This window comes from Oncorhynchus mykiss, chromosome 2 (genome assembly GCF_013265735.2).
Source record: "Oncorhynchus mykiss isolate Arlee chromosome 2, USDA_OmykA_1.1, whole genome shotgun sequence".
Lineage (NCBI taxonomy): Eukaryota > Metazoa > Chordata > Actinopteri > Salmoniformes > Salmonidae > Oncorhynchus > Oncorhynchus mykiss.
Window position 1 is genome coordinate 63,978,186 of NC_048566.1, and position 6,903 is coordinate 63,985,088.

A 6,903-nucleotide genomic window follows, 5' to 3' on the forward strand; every position below is an offset into this window, starting at 1 on the left:
CCTATCGATGTTACATTGAACTGGGTGAATGGAATATTAATGCCAGTCATCCAATATGCTGTAGCTAATAGAAATAAGGTCATGCTCATTAAAATAAAAAAATCATCCTCTCTCATCATAACCGACACCGACTGCCACTGATGCCTTGATCTCTTGATCAGTGGTGTAAAGTACTTAAGTAAAAATACTTTTAAGTTCTACTTAAGTCGTTTTGGGGGGTATCTGTACTTTACTTTACTATTTATATTTTTGATTATTTGAACTTTTACTTCCCTATTTTACTCCATACATTTTCCCTGACACCCAAAAGTATTTGTTACATTTTGAATGCTTAGCAGGACAGGAAAATGGTCCAATTCGCACACTTATCAAGAGAACATCCCTGGTCATCTCTACTGCCTCTGATCTGGCGGACTCACTAAACACAAATGCTTTGTTTGTAAATTATTCCTGTGTGTTGGAGTGTGTCCCTGGCTAGCCGTCAATAAAAGGAAAGACAAATTGTGCAGTCTGGTTTGCTTAATATAAGGAATTTGAAATTATTTATACTTTAACTCTTACTTTTGACACTTAAGAATATTTTCTCAATTACATTTAGTTTTGATACGTAAGTATATTTAAAACCAAATACTTTAAGACTTCTACTCAAGTAATATTTTACTGGGTGACTTTCACTTTCACTTTAGTTTTTTTCTATTGGTATCTTTACTTTTACTCAAGTGTGATATTTGCGTACTTTTTCCACCACTGCCCTTAATCATGTAGTAATTACTTTAGAGTGTTTTAGTATACTGTGTAGAATACTATACAACAACTAAGGGATAATCAACGAGGGCCTAACCATTCTATGGAAAATAATTAACTACATGGAAGGTGAGTTTTCCACAAAGCACGAGCAGAGTGGAACGGACCTTCCACAGAGTTGCATTACTTTCCAGAGAATGCATAGAGCCCAGAGTTGATTATCCCTTTCATACCACAGCTCTAATTGATCACATTTGTGTTCATTTTCAGGTAGAAATGTGTTCAACATCCACTGAAGTAGCTAGGAAGTTTACTAGATAGCTACAGTAGTTGCAGTGGTAAACTAACAGACTTGCTAGTGTAGCTAACCAAACCATTAGTCCTAGCTTGCTAGTGTAGCTAACCAAACCATTAGTCCTAGCTTGCTAGTGTAGCTAACCAAACCATTAGTCCTAGCTTGCTAGTATGAAAATCGAATTCAAAAATACCAATACTGTTTTAAAATCTGACTTTTGCTGTCAAAAGCATCTCAAGCAAAACATGTAAAAATTAGCTATAGCCATTGAATTCTACCGGGCAAATATACAGTGCGTTACAGGGAAATAATGCACGCTCTAGAATGCCATTCAGAAAGGAATATTCAACAATGCCATGGTATTAACTGTATTATAAACTGGGTGGTTCGAGCCCTTAATGCTGATTGGCTACCATGGCTAAGGACTGTATCCAGGCACTCCACGTTGCGTCATGCTTAAGAACAGCCCTTAGCCATGGTATATTGGCCATGTGCAACATCCCCCCCCCCCCCCCCCCCCCCCCCCCCCCCCCCCCCCCCCCCAGGCCTTATTGCTTAAGCACCCCTTGATCACATGTTTACTTTTGAATTTTTAAATCGGTATTGGATTGTTAGCTAACTTTACTGCTATCTGCTAGCTTTGTCGATGCTGGATTTCCTCTGAGGTTCCCCAATCATAGTATTGTGACGACCCTGGGTTTATAAGCACGGAGCGCCAGACCTCGGGCTCGAAGGTCGAGGGTTCAAGACCTGCTCCCTGCTGTTTCTTTACATTATAGTGCTTACTATAGAACTTTGTAGTATACTGTAGAATACTATCCTCAACACTGTAGTATCCCTTGATTGATTACATTTAATTTAAAGATTTAAAAACACAATACAACCGCAAAGAATAACGAGAACAACACAAAAAAGTTTAACAAATATATTTCCATTGTTGTCCCAGTTCAAACATGTTACCCACATGAAAAACTACTATATTGTGGTCTAAATACTGTAGTATAACTATATTTGCACTGAACAAAAATATAAGCGCAACATGCAACAATTTAAACGATTTTATTGAGTTACAGTTCATATAAAGAAATCAGTCAATTGAAATGAATAAATTAGGCCCTAATCTATGAATTTCACATGACTGGGAATACACATCTGTTGGTCACAGATGTCTGGTGAGTATAGAGGCCATGGAAGAACTGGGACATTTTTAGCTTCCAGGAATTGTGTACAGATCCTTGCGACATGGGTCTGTGCATTATCATGCTGAAACATGAGGTGATGGTGGAGGATGAATGGCACGACAATGGGCCTTAGAATCTCATCACGTTATTTCTGTGCATTCAATTCGCCATCAATAAATTGCAATTGTGTTCCTAGCTTATGCCTCCCCATACCATAACGTTACAGCCACCATAGGGCACTCTGTTCACAACCTTGACATCAGCAAACCGCTCACCCACATGACACCATACACGCTGTCTGCCATTTCACAGTTACAGTTGAAACCGGGAATAATCCATGAAGATCACACTTCTCCAGCGTGCCAGTGGCCATCCAAGGTGAGCATTTGCTCACTGAAGTAGGTTACGAAGACAAACTGCAGTCAGGTCAAGACCCCAGTGAGGACGACCAGCATCCCTGAGACAGTTTCTGACAGATTGTCCAGAAGTTCTTTGGTTGTGCAAACCCACAGTTTCATCAGCTGTCCGGTTGGCTGGTCGCAGACGATCCCATAGGTGAAGAAGCCGGATGTGGAAAGGGAAAGGTGCATACCTAGTCAGTTGTACAACTGAATGCCTTCAACTGAAATGTGTCTTCCACTTTTTACCCAACCCCTCCGAATCAGAGAAGTGTGGGGGGCTGCCTTAACCAACATCCACATCTTCGGCACCCGGGGAACAGTGGGTTAACTGCCTTGCTCAGGGGCAAAATTACAGATTTTTACCTTGTCAGCTCAGGGATTCGATCCAGCAACCTTTCGGTTACTGGCCCAACACTCTAACCACTGGAGGGGCTGGTGTATCCCCAGCACAAGGTGCACCTGTGTAATGATCATGCTGTTTAATCAGCTTCTTGATATGCCACACCTGTCAGGTGGATGGATTATCTTGGCAAAGGAGAAATGCTCACTAACAGGGATGTAAACACACCAACAGGGATGTAAACACATTTCTGCACAAAATTAGATAAAAACGCTTTTTGTGCATATGGAACATTTCTGCTATCTTTTATTTAGGCTCATAAATCATGGGACCCACACTTTACATGTTGCTTTTATATTTTGTATAAAAGAGGAGAAGAAGAGGACTCTCACCAGTTTTTTTTGTACAATTGATATTGGCTCCTAATGACTGTGAAATGCTAGGGGCACAGTCAAGCAGCCATTTTGAGTCTATTGATCTGTTGTACTTGGCACTTGTACTGTTAATGGACACCTGTTAATGCTAACTAGGCTTGTTTTATTGCTATGCTTGCTACTTTTGTTAGCTTTATTTTGCTTACTTACTTGCCATGCTATGCTATGTAGCCATTGATGAATTAGCCTGCTGCAGCATGCTATTGATCCCCCTTTCTGGCCATTCATTGTTAACTGCTGCTATATTTATGCATAGGGTTACCAATTTATATGCTTATTGCGTTTATATTTTCATTGATTATTGCCATTAATAACAGCCTATTAATTGTGTATGTTCATTGCTGTTATTGTCCGTTATTGTTTGCACCTTTCTGTCTCCTTTTAGATAAACCATACTCTATACAAAGCCAACCAAGTCTCCATTCAAGACAAGTCTCATTTCAACGACGGTCAATCATTCTCTGCCCTGTATCATCTCCATTACCTGAATCTATAAAGACTCTTAAACTGAACTGCATCTCTGCCTCCACCTGCTCTTAACAGGAGTCCCACGGTGGATGGGCATCACCATAACCCTCACCTAAACTTCAATCAGTTACAATCGTGTAACTGAAGAATATTGTGACAGGCTAGGAACCAAAGTTTTGGTCAGTTTCCCTTTATTAGGGGAGGACATGCAGGAAATGTATAAAGGCACGCCTTTGTCATGTTCAAGTGAGAGCGTTCTACTTGGAAGGGCCTTTGTGTGTATAGGCTGTACAGTGTTGGGGGATGTTGGTTTATTTCTGTACGCAACCATTTTGTGACCATGCTGTCTTGAAGAAGGAAGTCCACTCAAATTTCAGTTTTGGTTGTGGGTTAAAAATGTCCGTAACTGATAAAAGAAAAAGCTGCCTTGTTGAGGAAGACATTTGGTAGGGTACACAGTGGGGTTACTTTGGATTAAGTATATAAGCAACGCAGGTGTGAGATTTTAAAATCCTCATGTTAATGTGGATCAGAAAAGGGATACTGTTGACTCTTCTTTGGATGCTGTTTTTACTACACATGAAATGCATTCAGCCGTAATAGACTGTGGATATACAGCCCCAGGTCATGATCAATTGTGCTATGGAATGTTTAATCATCTACCTGATGAGATCATAGATGCTCTGCTGGTATTATTTAATAAGATTTGGAGTGAGGGGGTTATACCTTCTGGTAGAAAACGTGCAGTAATATTGCTGGTGACACTGTCTGTTGAAGATTTGTTTAACACTTTTTTGGTTACTACATGATTCCATGTGTTATTTCATAGTTTTGATGTCTTCACTATTATTCTACAATGTATAAAATATTAAAAATAAAGAAAAACCCTTGAATGAGTAGGTGTGTCCAAACGTTTGACAGGTACTGTATATACAGTGCCTTGCGAAAGTATTCGGCCCCCTTGAACTTTGCGACCTTTTGCCACATTTCAGGCTTCAAACATAAAGATATAAAACTGTATTTTTTTGTGAAGAATCAACAACAAGTGGGACACAATCATGAAGTGGAACGACATTTATTGGATATTTCCAACTTTTTTAACAAATCAAAAACTGAAAAATTGGGCGTGCAAAACTATTCAGCCCCCTTAAGTTAATACTTTGTAGCGCCACCTTATGCTGCGATTACAGCTGTAAGTCGCTTGGGGTATGTCTCTATCAGTTTTGCACATCGAGAGACTGACATTTTTTCCCATTCCTCCTTGCAAAACAGCTCGAGCTCAGTGAGGTTGGATGGAGAGCATTTGTGAACAGCAGTTTTCAGTTCTTTCCACAGATTCTCGATTGGATTCAGGTATGGACTTTGACTTGGCCATTCTAACACCTGGATATGTTTATTTTTGAACCATTCCATTGTAGATTTTGCTTTATGTTTGGATCATTGTCTTGTTGGAAGACAAATCTCCGTCCCAGTCTCAGGTCTTTTGCAGACTGCATCAGGTTTTCTTCCAGAATGGTCCTGTATTTGGCTCCATCCATCTTCCCATCAATTTTAACCATCTTCCCTGTCCCTGCTGAAGAAAAGCAGGCCCAAACCATGATGCTGCCACCACCATGTTTGACAGTGGGGATGGTGTGATCAGGGTGATGAGCTGTGTTGCTTTTACGCCAAACATAACGTTTTGCATTGTTGCCAAAAAGTTCAATTTTGGTTTCATCTGACCAGAGCACCTTCTTCCACATGTTTGGTGTGTCTCCCAGGTGGCTTGTGACAAACTTTAAACGACACTTTTTATGGATATCTTTAAGAAATGGCTTTCTTCTTGCCACTCTTCCATAAAGGCCAGATTTGTGCAATGTATGATTGTTGTCCTATGGACAGAGTCTCCCACCTCAGCTGCAGATCTCTGCAGTTCATCCAGAGTGATCATGGGCCTCTTGGCTGCATCTCTGATCAGTCTTCTCCTTGTATGAGCTGAAAGTTTAGAGGGACGGCCAGGTCTTGGTAGATTTGCAGTGGTCTGATACTCCTTCCATTTCAATATTATCACTTGCACAGTGCTCCTTGGGATGTTTAAAGCTTGGGAAATATTTTTGTATACAAATCCGGCTTTAAACTTCTTCACAACAGTATCTCAGACCTGCCTGGTGTGTTCCTTGTTCTTCATGATGCTCTCTGCGCTTTTAACGGACCTCTGAGACTATCACAGTGCAGGTGCATTTATACGGAGACTTGATTACACACAGGTGGATTGTATTTATCATCATTAGTCATTTAGGTCAACATTGGATCATTCAGAGATCCTCACTGAACTTCTGGAGAGAGTTTGCTGCACTGAAAGTAAAGGGGCTGAATAATTTTGCACGCCCAATTTTTAAGTTTTTGATTTGTTAAAAAAGTTTGAAATATCCAATAAATGTCGTTCCACTTCATGATTGTGTCCCACTTGTTGTTGATTCTTCACAAAAAAATACAGTTTTATATCTTTATGTTTGAAGCCTGAAATGTGGCAAAAGGTCGCAAAGTTCAAGGGGGCCGAATACTTTCGCAAGGCACTGTATATACATATACTCTATACACTACCATTCAAAGTTTGGGGTCACTTAGAAAATATGTCCTTGTTTTCCATGAAAACATACATGAAATTAGTTGCAAAATGTATAGGAAACATAGTCAAGACATTGACAAGGTTATAAATCATGATTTTTAATTGAAATAATAATTGTCCTTCAAACTTTGCTTTTGCCAAAGAATCCTCCATTTGCCACAATTACAGTCTTGCAGACCTTTGGCATTCTAGTTGTCAACTTGTTGAGGTAATCTGAAGAGATTTCAGCCAATGCTTCCTGAAGCACCTCACTCCCATAAATTGGATTGACTTGATGGACACTTCTTACAGTCAAGCTGCTCCCACAACAGCTCAATAGGGTTGAGATCCGGTGACTGTGCTGGCCTCTCCATTATAGACAGAATACCAGCTTACTGCTTCTTCCCTAAATAGTTCTTGCATAGTTTGGAGCTGTGCTTTGGGTCATTGTCC